The following is a 19,920-nucleotide window of genomic DNA, read 5'->3' on the forward strand; positions in this document are numbered from 1 at the left end:
ATGAATATCTTTGAAAAACAATTTCATGTGTTAAAATTGTGTTTTCATATGTTTAATACTTCTTTTACAATCTAAGGTCTATTACTTGATTCAAACACTTGTGATAATACCTTTGAAAAACCATTTCATGTGTTCAAATTGTATTTTGATATGTTTTAATACTTCTATTACAATCTAAGGTCTATTAATTGATTGAAACACTTGTGATATCTTTGAAAAACAATTTCACGTGTTAAAATTGTGTTTTGATATGTTTATTACTTCTCTCATTTACAATCTGAGGTTTTACAACCTAGGAAACTATAAGAAAGTGAATGTTCTGTATAATAATAATAGTTTAAAAGTATCTTAACTGTCGAAAACAAGCGTATTACTTAACTAAGTGTTTGCAACTTGTTCTTTTCGCTAATAATTGATTGAAAGCACTTACGATATCTTTGAAAACCAATTTCATGTGTTCAAATTGTGTTTTGATATGTTTAATATTTCTCTTACAATCTTAGTCTATTAACTGATTGAAACACTTATGAATATCTTTGAAAAACAATTTCATGTGTTAAAATTGTGTTTTCATATGTTTAATACTTCTTTTACAATCTAAGGTCTATTACTTGATTTAAACACTTGTGATAATACCTTTGAAAAACTATTTCATGTGTTCAAATTGAATTTTGATATGTTTTAATACTTCTTTTACAATCTAAGGTCTATTAATTGATTGAAACACTTGTGGTATCTTTGAAAATCAATTTCACGTGTTAAAATTGTGTTTTGATATGTTTATTACTTCTCTCATTTACAATCTGAGGTTTTACATCCTAGGAAACTATAAGAGAGTGAATGTTCTGTATAATAATAATAGTTTAAAAGTATCTTAACTGTCGAAAACAAGCGTATTACTTAACTAAGTGTTTGCAACTTGTTCTTTTCGCTATTAATTGATTGAAAGCACTTACGATATCTTTGAAAACCAATTTCATGTGTTCAAATTGTGTTTTGATATGTTTAATATTTCTCTTACAGTCTTAGTCTATTAACTGATTGAAACATTTATGAATATCTTTGAAAAACAATTTCATGTGTTAAAGTTGTGTTTTCATATGTTTAATACTTCTTTTACAATCTAAGGTCTATTACTTGATTCAAACACTTGTGATAATACCTTTGAAAAACCATTTCATGTGTTCAAATTGTATTTTGATATGTTTTAAAACTTCTTTTACAATCTAAGGTCTATTAATTGATTGAAACACTTGTGGTATCTTTGAAAATCAATTTCACGCGTTAAAATTGTGTTTTGATATGTTTATTACTTCTCTCATTTACAATCTGAGGTTTTACAACCTAGGAAACTATAAGAGAGTGAATGTTCTGTATAATAATAATAGTTTAAAAGTATCTTAACTGTCGAAAACAAGCGTATTACTTAACTAAGTGTTTGCAACTTGTTCTTTTCGCTATTAATTGATTGAAAGCACTTACGATATCTTTGAAAACCAATTTCATGTGTTCAAATTGTGTTTTGATATGTTTAATATTTCTCTTACAATCTTAGTCTATTAACTGATTGAAACACTTATGAATATCTTTGAAAAACAATTTCATGTGTTAAAATTGTGTTTTCATATGTTTAATACTTCTTTTACAATCTAAGGTCTATTACTTGATTCAAACACTTGTGATAATACCTTTGAAAAACCATTTCATGTGTTCAAATTGTATTTTGATATGTTTTAATACTTCTTTTACAATCTAAGGTCTATTAATTGATTGAAACACTTGTGATATCTTTGAAAAACAATTTCACGCGTTAAAATTGTGTTTTGATATGTTTATTACTTCTCTCATTTACAATCTGAGGTTTTACAACCTAGGAAACTATAAGAGAGTGAATGTTCTGTATAATAATTATAGTTTAAAAGTATCTTAACTGTCGAAAACAAGCGTATTACTTAACTAAGTGTTTGCAACTTGTTCTTTTCGCTATTAATTGATTGAAAGCACTTACGATATCTTTGAAAACCAATTTCATGTGTTCAAATTGTGTTTTGATATGTTTAATATTTCTCTTACAGTCTTAGTCTATTAACTGATTGAAACACTTATGAATATCTTTGAAAAACAATTTCATGTGTTAAAATTGTGTTTTGATATGTTTAATACTTCTTTTACAATCTAAGGTCAATTACTTGATTCAAACACTTGTGATAATACCTTTGAAAAACCATTTCATGTGTTCAAATTCTATTTTGATATGTTTTAATACTTCTATTACAATCTAAGGTCTATTAATTGATTGAAACACTTGTGATATCTTTGAAAAACAATTTCACGTGTTAAAATTGTGTTTTGATATGTTTATTACTTCTCTCATTTACAATCTGAGGTTTTACAACCTAGGAAACTATAAGAAAGTGAATGTTCTGTATAATAATAATAGTTTAAAAGTATCTTAACTGTCGAAAACAAGCGTATTACTTAACTAAGTGTTTGCAACTTGTTCTTTTCGCTATTAATTGATTGAAAGCACTTACGATATCTTTGAAAACCAATTTCATGTGTTCAAATTGTGTTTTGATATGTTTAATATTTCTCTTACAGTCTTAGTCTATTAACTGATTGAAACACTTATGAATATCTTTGAAAAACAATTTCATGTGTTAAAATTGGGTTTTCATATGTTTAATACTTCTTTTACAATCTAAGGTCTATTACTTGATTCAAACACTTGTGATAATACCTTTGAAAAACCATTTCATGTGTTCAAATTCTATTTTGATATGTTTTAATACTTCTATTACAATCTAAGGTCTATTAATTGATTGAAACACTTGTGATATCTTTGAAAAACAATTTCACGTGTTAAAATTGTGTTTTGATATGTTTATTACTTCTCTCATTTACAATCTGAGGTTTTACAACCTAGGAAACTATAAGAAAGTGAATGTTCTGTATAATAATAATAGTTTAAAAGTATCTTAACTGTCGAAAACAAGCGTATTACTTAACTAAGTGTTTGCAACTTGTTCTTTTCGTTATTAATTGATTCAAAGCACTTACGATATCTTTGAAAACCAATTTCATGTGTTCAAATTGTGTTTAATATTTCTCTTACAATCTTAGTCTATTAACTGATTGAAACACTTATGAATATCTTTGAAAAACAATTTCATGTGTTAAAATTGTGTTTTCATATGTTTAATACTTCTTTTACAATCTAAGGTCTATTACTTGATTCAAACACTTGTGATAATACCTTTGAAAAACCATTTCATGTGTTCAAATTGTATTTTGATATGTTTTAATACTTCTTTTACAATCTAAGGTCTATTAATTGATTGAAACACTTGTGATATCTTTGAAAAACAATTTCAAGCGTTAAAATTGTGTTTTGATATGTTTATTACTTCTCTCATTTACAATCTGAGGTTTTACAACCTAGTAAATTATAAGAGAGTGAATGTTCTGTATAATAATAGTTTAAAAGTATCTTAACTGTCGAAAACAAGCGTATTACTTAACTAAGTGTTTGCAACTTGTTCTTTTCGCTATTAATTGATTGAAAGCACTTACGATATCTTTGAAAACCAATTTCATGTGTTCAAATTGTGTTTTGATATGTTTAATATTTCTCTTACAATCGTAGTCTATTAACTGATTGAAACACTTCTGAATATCTTTGAAAAACAATTTCATGTGTTAAAATTGTGTTTTCATATGTTTAATACTTCTTTTACAATCTAAGGTCAATTACTTGATTCAAACACTTGTGATAATACCTTTGAAAAACCATTTCATGTGTTCAAATTGTATTTTGATATGTTTTAATACTTCTTTTACAATCTAAGGATTATTAATTGATTGAAACACTTGTGATATCTTTGAAAAACAATTTCACGCGTTAAAATTGTGTTTTGATATGTTTATTACTTCTCTCATTTACAATCTGAGGTTTTACAACCTAGGAAACTATAAGAAAATGAATTTTTTTCAAAGATAATAATAATAGTTTAAAAGTATCTTAACTGTCGAAAACAAGCGTATTACTTAACTAAGTGTTTGCAACTTGTTCTTTTCGCTAATAATTGATTGAAAGCACTTACGATATCTTTGAAAACCAATTTCATGTGTTCAAATTGTGTTTTGATATGTTTAATATTTCTCTTACAATCTTAGTCTATTAACTGATTGAAACACTTATGAATATCTTTGAAAAACAATTTCATGTGTTAAAATTGTGTTTTCATATGTTTAATACTTCTTTTACAATCTAAGGTCTATTACTTGATTCAAACACTTGTGATAATACCTTTGAAAAACCATTTCATGTGTTCAAATTCTATTTTGATATGTTTTAATACTTCTATTACAATCTAAGGTCTATTAATTGATTGAAACACTTGTGATATCTTTGAAAAACAATTTCACGTGTTAAAATTGTGTTTTGATATGTTTATTACTTCTCTCATTTACAATCTGAGGTTTTACAACCTAGGAAACTATAAGAAAGTGAATGTTCTGTATAATAATAATAGTTTAAAAGTATCTTAACTGTCGAAAACAAGCGTATTACTTAACTAAGTGTTTGCAACTTGTTCTTTTCGCTATTAATTGATTGAAAGCACTTACGATATCTTTGAAAACCAATTTCATGTGTTCAAATTGTGTTTTGATATGTTTAATATTTCTCTTACAGTCTTAGTCTATTAACTGATTGAAACACTTATGAATATCTTTGAAAAACAATTTCATGTGTTAAAATTGGGTTTTCATATGTTTAATACTTCTTTTACAATCTAAGGTCTATTACTTGATTCAAACACTTGTGATAATACCTTTGAAAAACCATTTCATGTGTTCAAATTCTATTTTGATATATTTTAATACTTCTATTACAATCTAAGGTCTATTAATTGATTGAAACACTTGTGATATCTTAGAAAAACAATTTCACGTGTTAAAATTGTGTTTTGATATGTTTATTACTTCTCTCATTTACAATCTGAGGTTTTACAACCTAGGAAACTATAAGAAAGTGAATGTTCTGTATAATAATAATAGTTTAAAAGTATCTTAACTGTCGAAAACAAGCGTATTACTTAACTAAGTGTTTGCAACTTGTTCTTTTCGCTATTAATTGATTGAAAGCACTTACGATATCTTTGAAAACCAATTTCATGTGTTCAAATTGTGTTTTGATATGTTTAATATTTCTCTTACAGTCTTAGTCTATTAACTGATTGAAACACTTATGAATATCTTTGAAAAACAATTTCATGTGTTAAAATTGGGTTTTCATATGTTTAATACTTCTTTTACAATCTAAGGTCTATTACTTGATTAAAACACTTGTGATAATACCTTTGAAAAACCATTTCATGTGTTCAAATTCTATTTTGATATGTTTTAATACTTCTATTACAATCTAAGGTCTATTAATTGATTGAAACACTTGTGATATCTTTGAAAAACAATTTCACGTGTTAAAATTGTGTTTTGATATGTTTATTACTTCTCTCATTTACAATCTGAGGTTTTACAACCTAGGAAACTATAAGAAAGTGAATGTTCTGTATAATAATAATAGTTTAAAAGTATTTTAACTGTCGAAAACAAGCGTATTACTTAACTAAGTGTTTGCAACTTGTTCTTTTCGCTATTAATTGATTGAAAGCACTTACGATATCTTTGAAAACCAATTTCATGTGTTCAAATTGTGTTTTGATATGTTTAATATTTCTCTTACAATCGTAGTCTATTAACTGATTGAAACACTTCTGAATATCTTTGAAAAACAATTTCATGTGTTAAAATTGTGTTTTGATATGTTTAATACTTCTTTTACAATCTAAGGTCAATTACTTGATTCAAACACTTGTGATAATACCTTTGAAAAACCATTTCATGTGTTCAAATTGTATTTTGATATGTTTTAATACTTCTTTTACAATCTAAGGATTATTAATTGATTGAAACACTTGTGATATCTTTGAAAAACAATTTCACGCGTTAAAATTGTGTTTTGATATGTTTATTACTTCTCTCATTTACAATCTGAGGTTTTACAACCTAGGAAACTATAAGAAAGTGAATGTTCTGTATAATAATAATAGTTTAAAAGTATTTTAACTGTCGAAAACAAGCGTATTACTTAACTAAGTGTTTGCAACTTGTTCTTTTCGCTATTAATTGATTGAAAGCACTTACGATATCTTTGAAAACCAATTTCATGTGTTCAAATTGTGTTTTGATATGTTTAATATTTCTCTTACAGTCTTAGTCTATTAACTGATTGAAACACTTATGAATATCTTTGAAAAACAATTTCATGTGTTAAAATTGTGTTTTGATATGTTTAATACTTCTTTTACAATCTAAGGTCAATTACTTGATTCAAACACTTGTGATAATACCTTTGAAAAACCATTTCATGTGTTCAAATTGTATTTTGATATGTTTTAATACTTCTATTACAATCTAAGGTCTATTAATTGATTGAAACACTTGTGATATCTTTGAAAAACAATTTCACGTGTTAAAATTGTGTTTTGATATGTTTATTACTTCTCTCATTTACAATCTGAGGTTTTACAACCTAGGAAACTATAAGAAAGTGAATGTTCTGTATAATAATAATAGTTTAAAAGTATCTTAACTGTCGAAAACAAGCGTATTACTTAACTAAGTGTTTGCAACTTGTTCTTTTCGCTATTAATTGATTGAAAGCACTTACGATATCTTTGAAAACCAATTTCATGTGTTCAAATTGTGTTTTGATATGTTTAATATTTCTCTTACAGTCTTAGTCTATTAACTGATTGAAACACTTATGAATATCTTTGAAAAACAATTTCATGTGTTAAAATTGGGTTTTCATATGTTTAATACTTCTTTTACAATCTAAGGTCTATTACTTGATTAAAACACTTGTGATAATACCTTTGAAAAACCATTTCATGTGTTCAAATTCTATTTTGATATGTTTTAATACTTCTATTACAATCTAAGGTCTATTAATTGATTGAAACACTTGTGATATCTTTGAAAAACAATTTCACGTGTTAAAATTGTGTTTTGATATGTTTATTACTTCTCTCATTTACAATCTGAGGTTTTACAACCTAGGAAACTATAAGAAAGTGAATGTTCTGTATAATAATAATAGTTTAAAAGTATCTTAACTGTCGAAAACAAGCGTATTACTTAACTAAGTGTTTGCAACTTGTTCTTTTCGCTATTAATTGATTGAAAGCACTTACGATATCTTTGAAAACCAATTTCATGTGTTCAAATTGTGTTTTGATATGTTTAATATTTCTCTTACAGTCTTAGTCTATTAACTGATTGAAACACTTATGAATATCTTTGAAAAACAATTTCATGTGTTAAAATTGGGTTTTCATATGTTTAATACTTCTTTTACAATCTAAGGTCTATTACTTGATTCAAACACTTGTGATAATACCTTTGAAAAACCATTTCATGTGTTCAAATTCTATTTTGATATATTTTAATACTTCTATTACAATCTAAGGTCTATTAATTGATTGAAACACTTGTGATATCTTAGAAAAACAATTTCACGTGTTAAAATTGTGTTTTGATATGTTTATTACTTCTCTCATTTACAATCTGAGGTTTTACAACCTAGGAAACTATAAGAAAGTGAATGTTCTGTATAATAATAATAGTTTAAAAGTATCTTAACTGTCGAAAACAAGCGTATTACTTAACTAAGTGTTTGCAACTTGTTCTTTTCGCTATTAATTGATTGAAAGCACTTACGATATCTTTGAAAACCAATTTCATGTGTTCAAATTGTGTTTTGATATGTTTAATATTTCTCTTACAGTCTTAGTCTATTAACTGATTGAAACACTTATGAATATCTTTGAAAAACAATTTCATGTGTTAAAATTGGGTTTTCATATGTTTAATACTTCTTTTACAATCTAAGGTCTATTACTTGATTAAAACACTTGTGATAATACCTTTGAAAAACCATTTCATGTGTTCAAATTCTATTTTGATATGTTTTAATACTTCTATTACAATCTAAGGTCTATTAATTGATTGAAACACTTGTGATATCTTTGAAAAACAATTTCACGTGTTAAAATTGTGTTTTGATATGTTTATTACTTCTCTCATTTACAATCTGAGGTTTTACAACCTAGGAAACTATAAGAAAGTGAATGTTCTGTATAATAATAATAGTTTAAAAGTATTTTAACTGTCGAAAACAAGCGTATTACTTAACTAAGTGTTTGCAACTTGTTCTTTTCGCTATTAATTGATTGAAAGCACTTACGATATCTTTGAAAACCAATTTCATGTGTTCAAATTGTGTTTTGATATGTTTAATATTTCTCTTACAATCGTAGTCTATTAACTGATTGAAACACTTCTGAATATCTTTGAGAAACAATTTCATGTGTTAAAATTGTGTTTTGATATGTTTAATACTTCTTTTACAATCTAAGGTCAATTACTTGATTCAAACACTTGTGATAATACCTTTGAAAAACCATTTCATGTGTTCAAATTGTATTTTGATATGTTTTAATACTTCTTTTACAATCTAAGGATTATTAATTGATTGAAACACTTGTGATATCTTTGAAAAACAATTTCACGCGTTAAAATTGTGTTTTGATATGTTTATTACTTCTCTCATTTACAATCTGAGGTTTTACAACCTAGGAAACTATAAGAGAGTGAATGTTCTGTATAATAATAATAGTTTAAAAGTATCTTAACTGTCGAAAACAAGCGTATTACTTAACTAAGTGTTTGCAACTTGTTCTTTTCGCTATTAATTGATTGAAAGCACTTACGATATCTTTGAAAACCAATTTCATGTGTTCAAATTGTGTTTTGATATGTTTAATATTTCTCTTACAGTCTTAGTCTATTAACTGATTGAAACACTTATGAATATCTTTGAAAAACAATTTCATGTGTTAAAATTGGGTTTTCATATGTTTAATACTTCTTTTACAATCTAAGGTCTATTACTTGATTAAAACACTTGTGATAATACCTTTGAAAAACCATTTCATGTGTTCAAATTCTATTTTGATATGTTTTAATACTTCTATTACAATCTAAGGTCTATTAATTGATTGAAACACTTGTGATATCTTTGAAAAACAATTTCACGTGTTAAAATTGTGTTTTGATATGTTTATTACTTCTCTCATTTACAATCTGAGGTTTTACAACCTAGGAAACTATAAGAAAGTGAATGTTCTGTATAATAATAATAGTTTAAAAGTATTTTAACTGTCGAAAACAAGCGTATTACTTAACTAAGTGTTTGCAACTTGTTCTTTTCGCTATTAATTGATTGAAAGCACTTACGATATCTTTGAAAACCAATTTCATGTGTTCAAATTGTGTTTTGATATGTTTAATATTTCTCTTACAGTCTTAGTCTATTAACTGATTGAAACACTTATGAATATCTTTGAAAAACAATTTCATGTGTTAAAATTGGGTTTTCATATGTTTAATACTTCTTTTACAATCTAAGGTCTATTACTTGATTAAAACACTTGTGATAATACCTTTGAAAAACCATTTCATGTGTTCAAATTCTATTTTGATATGTTTTAATACTTCTATTACAATCTAAGGTCTATTAATTGATTGAAACACTTGTGATATCTTTGAAAAACAATTTCACGTGTTAAAATTGTGTTTTGATATGTTTATTACTTCTCTCATTTACAATCTGAGGTTTTACAACCTAGGAAACTATAAGAAAGTGAATGTTCTGTATAATAATAATAGTTTAAAAGTATTTTAACTGTCGAAAACAAGCGTATTACTTAACTAAGTGTTTGCAACTTGTTCTTTTCGCTATTAATTGATTGAAAGCACTTACGATATCTTTGAAAACCAATTTCATGTGTTCAAATTGTGTTTTGATATGTTTAATATTTCTCTTACAATCGTAGTCTATTAACTGATTGAAACACTTCTGAATATCTTTGAGAAACAATTTCATGTGTTAAAATTGTGTTTTGATATGTTTAATACTTCTTTTACAATCTAAGGTCAATTACTTGATTCAAACACTTGTGATAATACCTTTGAAAAACCATTTCATGTGTTCAAATTGTATTTTGATATGTTTTAATACTTCTTTTACAATCTAAGGATTATTAATTGATTGAAACACTTGTGATATCTTTGAAAAACAATTTCACGCGTTAAAATTGTGTTTTGATATGTTTATTACTTCTCTCATTTACAATCTGAGGTTTTACAACCTAGGAAACTATAAGAAAATGAATTTTTTTCAAAGATAATAATAATAGTTTAAAAGTATCTTAACTGTCGAAAACAAGCGTATTACTTAACTAAGTGTTTGCAACTTGTTCTTTTCGCTAATAATTGATTGAAAGCACTTACGATATCTTTGAAAACCAATTTCATGTGTTCAAATTGTGTTTTGATATGTTTAATATTTCTCTTACAATCTTAGTCTATTAACTGATTGAAACACTTATGAATATCTTTGAAAAACAATTTCATGTGTTAAAATTGTGTTTTCATATGTTTAATACTTCTTTTACAATCTAAGGTCTATTACTTGATTAAAACACTTGTGATAATACCTTTGAAAAACCATTTCATGTGTTCAAATTCTATTTTGATATGTTTTAATACTTCTATTACAATCTAAGGTCTATTAATTGATTGAAACACTTGTGATATCTTTGAAAAACAATTTCACGTGTTAAAATTGTGTTTTGATATGTTTATTACTTCTCTCATTTACAATCTGAGGTTTTACAACCTAGGAAACTATAAGAAAGTGAATGTTCTGTATAATAATAATAGTTTAAAAGTATCTTAACTGTCGAAAACAAGCGTATTACTTAACTAAGTGTTTGCAACTTGTTCTTTTCGCTATTAATTGATTGAAAGCACTTACGATATCTTTGAAAACCAATTTCATGTGTTCAAATTGTGTTTTGATATGTTTAATATTTCTCTTACAGTCTTAGTCTATTAACTGATTGAAACACTTATGAATATCTTTGAAAAACAATTTCATGTGTTAAAATTGGGTTTTCATATGTTTAATACTTCTTTTACAATCTAAGGTCTATTACTTGATTCAAACACTTGTGATAATACCTTTGAAAAACCATTTCATGTGTTCAAATTCTATTTTGATATATTTTAATACTTCTATTACAATCTAAGGTCTATTAATTGATTGAAACACTTGTGATATCTTAGAAAAACAATTTCACGTGTTAAAATTGTGTTTTGATATGTTTATTACTTCTCTCATTTACAATCTGAGGTTTTACAACCTAGGAAACTATAAGAAAGTGAATGTTCTGTATAATAATAATAGTTTAAAAGTATCTTAACTGTCGAAAACAAGCGTATTACTTAACTAAGTGTTTGCAACTTGTTCTTTTCGCTATTAATTGATTGAAAGCACTTACGATATCTTTGAAAACCAATTTCATGTGTTCAAATTGTGTTTTGATATGTTTAATATTTCTCTTACAGTCTTAGTCTATTAACTGATTGAAACACTTATGAATATCTTTGAAAAACAATTTCATGTGTTAAAATTGGGTTTTCATATGTTTAATACTTCTTTTACAATCTAAGGTCTATTACTTGATTAAAACACTTGTGATAATACCTTTGAAAAACCATTTCATGTGTTCAAATTCTATTTTGATATGTTTTAATACTTCTATTACAATCTAAGGTCTATTAATTGATTGAAACACTTGTGATATCTTTGAAAAACAATTTCACGTGTTAAAATTGTGTTTTGATATGTTTATTACTTCTCTCATTTACAATCTGAGGTTTTACAACCTAGGAAACTATAAGAAAGTGAATGTTCTGTATAATAATAATAGTTTAAAAGTATTTTAACTGTCGAAAACAAGCGTATTACTTAACTAAGTGTTTGCAACTTGTTCTTTTCGCTATTAATTGATTGAAAGCACTTACGATATCTTTGAAAACCAATTTCATGTGTTCAAATTGTGTTTTGATATGTTTAATATTTCTCTTACAATCGTAGTCTATTAACTGATTGAAACACTTCTGAATATCTTTGAAAAACAATTTCATGTGTTAAAATTGTGTTTTGATATGTTTAATACTTCTTTTACAATCTAAGGTCAATTACTTGATTCAAACACTTGTGATAATACCTTTGAAAAACCATTTCATGTGTTCAAATTGTATTTTGATATGTTTTAATACTTCTTTTACAATCTAAGGATTATTAATTGATTGAAACACTTGTGATATCTTTGAAAAACAATTTCACGCGTTAAAATTGTGTTTTGATATGTTTATTACTTCTCTCATTTACAATCTGAGGTTTTACAACCTAGGAAACTATAAGAGAGTGAATGTTCTGTATAATAATTATAGTTTAAAAGTATCTTAACTGTCGAAAACAAGCGTATTACTTAACTAAGTGTTTGCAACTTGTTCTTTTCGCTATTAATTGATTGAAAGCACTTACGATATCTTTGAAAACCAATTTCATGTGTTCAAATTGTGTTTTGATATGTTTAATATTTCTCTTACAGTCTTAGTCTATTAACTGATTGAAACACTTATGAATATCTTTGAAAAACAATTTCATGTGTTAAAATTGTGTTTTGATATGTTTAATACTTCTTTTACAATCTAAGGTCAATTACTTGATTCAAACACTTGTGATAATACCTTTGAAAAACCATTTCATGTGTTCAAATTCTATTTTGATATGTTTTAATACTTCTATTACAATCTAAGGTCTATTAATTGATTGAAACACTTGTGATATCTTTGAAAAACAATTTCACGTGTTAAAATTGTGTTTTGATATGTTTATTACTTCTCTCATTTACAATCTGAGGTTTTACAACCTAGGAAACTATAAGAAAGTGAATGTTCTGTATAATAATAATAGTTTAAAAGTATCTTAACTGTCGAAAACAAGCGTATTACTTAACTAAGTGTTTGCAACTTGTTCTTTTCGCTATTAATTGATTGAAAGCACTTACGATATCTTTGAAAACCAATTTCATGTGTTCAAATTGTGTTTTGATATGTTTAATATTTCTCTTACAGTCTTAGTCTATTAACTGATTGAAACACTTATGAATATCTTTGAAAAACAATTTCATGTGTTAAAATTGGGTTTTCATATGTTTAATACTTCTTTTACAATCTAAGGTCTATTACTTGATTAAAACACTTGTGATAATACCTTTGAAAAACCATTTCATGTGTTCAAATTCTATTTTGATATGTTTTAATACTTCTATTACAATCTAAGGTCTATTAATTGATTGAAACACTTGTGATATCTTTGAAAAACAATTTCACGTGTTAAAATTGTGTTTTGATATGTTTATTACTTCTCTCATTTACAATCTGAGGTTTTACAACCTAGGAAACTATAAGAAAGTGAATGTTCTGTATAATAATAATAGTTTAAAAGTATCTTAACTGTCGAAAACAAGCGTATTACTTAACTAAGTGTTTGCAACTTGTTCTTTTCGCTATTAATTGATTGAAAGCACTTACGATATCTTTGAAAACCAATTTCATGTGTTCAAATTGTGTTTTGATATGTTTAATATTTCTCTTACAGTCTTAGTCTATTAACTGATTGAAACACTTATGAATATCTTTGAAAAACAATTTCATGTGTTAAAATTGGGTTTTCATATGTTTAATACTTCTTTTACAATCTAAGGTCTATTACTTGATTCAAACACTTGTGATAATACCTTTGAAAAACCATTTCATGTGTTCAAATTCTATTTTGATATATTTTAATACTTCTATTACAATCTAAGGTCTATTAATTGATTGAAACACTTGTGATATCTTAGAAAAACAATTTCACGTGTTAAAATTGTGTTTTGATATGTTTATTACTTCTCTCATTTACAATCTGAGGTTTTACAACCTAGGAAACTATAAGAAAGTGAATGTTCTGTATAATAATAATAGTTTAAAAGTATCTTAACTGTCGAAAACAAGCGTATTACTTAACTAAGTGTTTGCAACTTGTTCTTTTCGCTATTAATTGATTGAAAGCACTTACGATATCTTTGAAAACCAATTTCATGTGTTCAAATTGTGTTTTGATATGTTTAATATTTCTCTTACAGTCTTAGTCTATTAACTGATTGAAACACTTATGAATATCTTTGAAAAACAATTTCATGTGTTAAAATTGGGTTTTCATATGTTTAATACTTCTTTTACAATCTAAGGTCTATTACTTGATTAAAACACTTGTGATAATACCTTTGAAAAACCATTTCATGTGTTCAAATTCTATTTTGATATGTTTTAATACTTCTATTACAATCTAAGGTCTATTAATTGATTGAAACACTTGTGATATCTTTGAAAAACAATTTCACGTGTTAAAATTGTGTTTTGATATGTTTATTACTTCTCTCATTTACAATCTGAGGTTTTACAACCTAGGAAACTATAAGAAAGTGAATGTTCTGTATAATAATAATAGTTTAAAAGTATTTTAACTGTCGAAAACAAGCGTATTACTTAACTAAGTGTTTGCAACTTGTTCTTTTCGCTATTAATTGATTGAAAGCACTTACGATATCTTTGAAAACCAATTTCATGTGTTCAAATTGTGTTTTGATATGTTTAATATTTCTCTTACAATCGTAGTCTATTAACTGATTGAAACACTTCTGAATATCTTTGAGAAACAATTTCATGTGTTAAAATTGTGTTTTGATATGTTTAATACTTCTTTTACAATCTAAGGTCAATTACTTGATTCAAACACTTGTGATAATACCTTTGAAAAACCATTTCATGTGTTCAAATTGTATTTTGATATGTTTTAATACTTCTTTTACAATCTAAGGATTATTAATTGATTGAAACACTTGTGATATCTTTGAAAAACAATTTCACGCGTTAAAATTGTGTTTTGATATGTTTATTACTTCTCTCATTTACAATCTGAGGTTTTACAACCTAGGAAACTATAAGAGAGTGAATGTTCTGTATAATAATAATAGTTTAAAAGTATCTTAACTGTCGAAAACAAGCGTATTACTTAACTAAGTGTTTGCAACTTGTTCTTTTCGCTATTAATTGATTGAAAGCACTTACGATATCTTTGAAAACCAATTTCATGTGTTCAAATTGTGTTTTGATATGTTTAATATTTCTCTTACAGTCTTAGTCTATTAACTGATTGAAACACTTATGAATATCTTTGAAAAACAATTTCATGTGTTAAAATTGGGTTTTCATATGTTTAATACTTCTTTTACAATCTAAGGTCTATTACTTGATTAAAACACTTGTGATAATACCTTTGAAAAACCATTTCATGTGTTCAAATTCTATTTTGATATGTTTTAATACTTCTATTACAATCTAAGGTCTATTAATTGATTGAAACACTTGTGATATCTTTGAAAAACAATTTCACGTGTTAAAATTGTGTTTTGATATGTTTATTACTTCTCTCATTTACAATCTGAGGTTTTACAACCTAGGAAACTATAAGAAAGTGAATGTTCTGTATAATAATAATAGTTTAAAAGTATTTTAACTGTCGAAAACAAGCGTATTACTTAACTAAGTGTTTGCAACTTGTTCTTTTCGCTATTAATTGATTGAAAGCACTTACGATATCTTTGAAAACCAATTTCATGTGTTCAAATTGTGTTTTGATATGTTTAATATTTCTCTTACAATCGTAGTCTATTAACTGATTGAAACACTTCTGAATATCTTTGAGAAACAATTTCATGTGTTAAAATTGTGTTTTGATATGTTTAATACTTCTTTTACAATCTAAGGTCAATTACTTGATTCAAACACTTGTGATAATACCTTTGAAAAACCATTTCATGTGTTCAAATTGTATTTTGATATGTTTTAATACTTCTTTTACAATCTAAGGATTATTAATTGATTGAAACACTTGTGATATCTTTGAAAAACAATTTCACGCGTTAAAATTGTGTTTTGATATGTTTATTACTTCTCTCATTTACAATCTGAGGTTTTACAACCTAGGAAACTATAAGAGAGTGAATGTTCTGTATAATAATAATAGTTTAAAAGTATCTTAACTGTCGAAAACAAGCGTATTACTTAACTAAGTGTTTGCAACTTGTTCTTTTCGCTATTAATTGATTGAAAGCACTTACGATATCTTTGAAAACCAATTTCATGTGTTCAAATTGTGTTTTGATATGTTTAATATTTCTCTTACAGTCTTAGTCTATTAACTGATTGAAACACTTATGAATATCTTTGAAAAACAATTTCATGTGTTAAAATTGTGTTTTCATATGTTTAATACTTCTTTTACAATCTAAGGTCTATTACTTGATTCAAACACTTGTGATAATACCTTTGAAAAACCATTTCATGTGTTCAAATTCTATTTTGATATGTTTTAATACTTCTATTACAATCTAAGGTCTATTAATTGATTGAAACACTTGTGATATCTTTGAAAAACAATTTCACGTGTTAAAATTGTGTTTTGATATGTTTATTACTTCTCTCATTTACAATCTGAGGTTTTACAACCTAGGAAACTATAAGAAAGTGAATGTTCTGTATAATAATAATAGTTTAAAAGTATCTTAACTGTCGAAAACAAGCGTATTACTTAACTAAGTGTTTGCAACTTGTTCTTTTCGCTATTAATTGATTGAAAGCACTTACGATATCTTTGAAAACCAATTTCATGTGTTCAAATTGTGTTTTGATATGTTTAATATTTCTCTTACAGTCTTAGTCTATTAACTGATTGAAACACTTATGAATATCTTTGAAAAACAATTTCATGTGTTAAAATTGGGTTTTCATATGTTTAATACTTCTTTTACAATCTAAGGTCTATTACTTGATTAAAACACTTGTGATAATACCTTTGAAAAACCATTTCATGTGTTCAAATTCTATTTTGATATGTTTTAATACTTCTATTACAATCTAAGGTCTATTAATTGATTGAAACACTTGTGATATCTTTGAAAAACAATTTCACGTGTTAAAATTGTGTTTTGATATGTTTATTACTTCTCTCATTTACAATCTGAGGTTTTACAACCTAGGAAACTATAAGAAAGTGAATGTTCTGTATAATAATAATAGTTTAAAAGTATCTTAACTGTCGAAAACAAGCGTATTACTTAACTAAGTGTTTGCAACTTGTTCTTTTCGCTATTAATTGATTGAAAGCACTTACGATATCTTTGAAAACCAATTTCATGTGTTCAAATTGTGTTTTGATATGTTTAATATTTCTCTTACAGTCTTAGTCTATTAACTGATTGAAACACTTATGAATATCTTTGAAAAACAATTTCATGTGTTAAAGTTGTGTTTTCATATGTTTAATACTTCTTTTACAATCTAAGGTCTATTACTTGATTCAAACACTTGTGATAATACCTTTGAAAAACCATTTCATGTGTTCAAATTGTATTTTGATATGTTTTAAAACTTCTTTTACAATCTAAGGTCTATTAATTGATTGAAACACTTGTGGTATCTTTGAAAATCAATTTCACGCGTTAAAATTGTGTTTTGATATGTTTATTACTTCTCTCATTTACAATCTGAGGTTTTACAACCTAGGAAACTATAAGAGAGTGAATGTTCTGTATAATAATAATAGTTTAAAAGTATCTTAACTGTCGAAAACAAGCGTATTACTTAACTAAGTGTTTGCAACTTGTTCTTTTCGCTATTAATTGATTGAAAGCACTTACGATATCTTTGAAAACCAATTTCATGTGTTCAAATTGTGTTTTGATATGTTTAATATTTCTCTTACAATCGTAGTCTATTAACTGATTGAAACACTTCTGAATATCTTTGAAAAACAATTTCATGTGTTAAAATTGTGTTTTCATATGTTTAATACTTCTTTTACAATCTAAGGTCAATTACTTGATTCAAACACTTGTGATAATACCTTTGAAAAACCATTTCATGTGTTCAAATTGTATTTTGATATGTTTTAATACTTCTTTTACAATCTAAGGATTATTAATTGATTGAAACAATTGTGATATCTTTGAAAAACAATTTCACGCGTTAAAATTGTGTTTTGATATGTTTATTACTTCTCTCATTTACAATCTGAGGTTTTACAACCTAGGAAACTATAAGAAAATGAATTTTTTTCAAAGATAATAATAATAGTTTAAAAGTATCTTAACTGTCGAAAACAAGCGTATTACTTAACTAAGTGTTTGCAACTTGTTCTTTTCGCTAATAATTGATTGAAAGCACTTACGATATCTTTGAAAACCAATTTCATGTGTTCAAATTGTGTTTTGATATGTTTAATATTTCTCTTACAATCTTAGTCTATTAACTGATTGAAACACTTATGAATATCTTTGAAAAACAATTTCATGTGTTAAAATTGTGTTTTCATATGTTTAATACTTCTTTTACAATCTAAGGTCTATTACTTGATTCAAACACTTGTGATAATACCTTTGAAAAACCATTTCATGTGTTCAAATTCTATTTTGATATGTTTTAATACTTCTATTACAATCTAAGGTCTATTAATTGATTGAAACACTTGTGATATCTTTGAAAAACAATTTCACGTGTTAAAATTGTGTTTTGATATGTTTATTACTTCTCTCATTTACAATCTGAGGTTTTACAACCTAGGAAACTATAAGAAAGTGAATGTTCTGTATAATAATAATAGTTTAAAAGTATCTTAACTGTCGAAAACAAGCGTATTACTTAACTAAGTGTTTGCAACTTGTTCTTTTCGCTATTAATTGATTGAAAGCACTTACGATATCTTTGAAAACCAATTTCATGTGTTCAAATTGTGTTTTGATATGTTTAATATTTCTCTTACAGTCTTAGTCTATTAACTGATTGAAACACTTATGAATATCTTTGAAAAACAATTTCATGTGTTAAAATTGGGTTTTCATATGTTTAATACTTCTTTTACAATCTAAGGTCTATTACTTGATTAAAACACTTGTGATAATACCTTTGAAAAACCATTTCATGTGTTCAAATTCTATTTTGATATGTTTTAATACTTCTATTACAATCTAAGGTCTATTAATTGATTGAAACACTTGTGATATCTTTGAAAAACAATTTCACGTGTTAAAATTGTGTTTTGATATGTTTATTACTTCTCTCATTTACAATCTGAGGTTTTACAACCTAGGAAACTATAAGAAAGTGAATGTTCTGTATAATAATAATAGTTTAAAAGTATCTTAACTGTCGAAAACAAGCGTATTACTTAACTAAGTGTTTGCAACTTGTTCTTTTCGCTATTAATTGATTGAAAGCACTTACGATATCTTTGAAAACCAATTTCATGTGTTCAAATTGTGTTTTGATATGTTTAATATTTCTCTTACAGTCTTAGTCTATTAACTGATTGAAACACTTATGAATATCTTTGAAAAACAATTTCATGTGTTAAAATTGGGTTTTCATATGTTTAATACTTCTTTTACAATCTAAGGTCTATTACTTGATTAAAACACTTGTGATAATACCTTTGAAAAACCATTTCATGTGTTCAAATTGTATTTTGATATGTTTTAATACTTCTTTTACAATCTAAGGATTATTAATTGATTGAAACACTTGTGATATCTTTGAAAAACAATTTCACGCGTTAAAATTGTGTTTTGATATGTTTATTACTTCTCTCATTTACAATCTGAGGTTTTACAACCTAGGAAACTATAAGAGAGTGAATGTTCTGTATAATAATAATAGTTTAAAAGTATCTTAACTGTCGAAAACAAGCGTATTACTTAACTAAGTGTTTGCAACTTGTTCTTTTCGCTATTAATTGATTGAAAGCACTTACGATATCTTTGAAAACCAATTTCATGTGTT

Source organism: Phaseolus vulgaris, chromosome 3, assembly GCF_051622355.1.
Source record: "Phaseolus vulgaris cultivar YP4 chromosome 3, ASM5162235v1, whole genome shotgun sequence".
In the NCBI taxonomy this organism is placed as follows: Eukaryota; Viridiplantae; Streptophyta; class Magnoliopsida; order Fabales; family Fabaceae; genus Phaseolus; species Phaseolus vulgaris.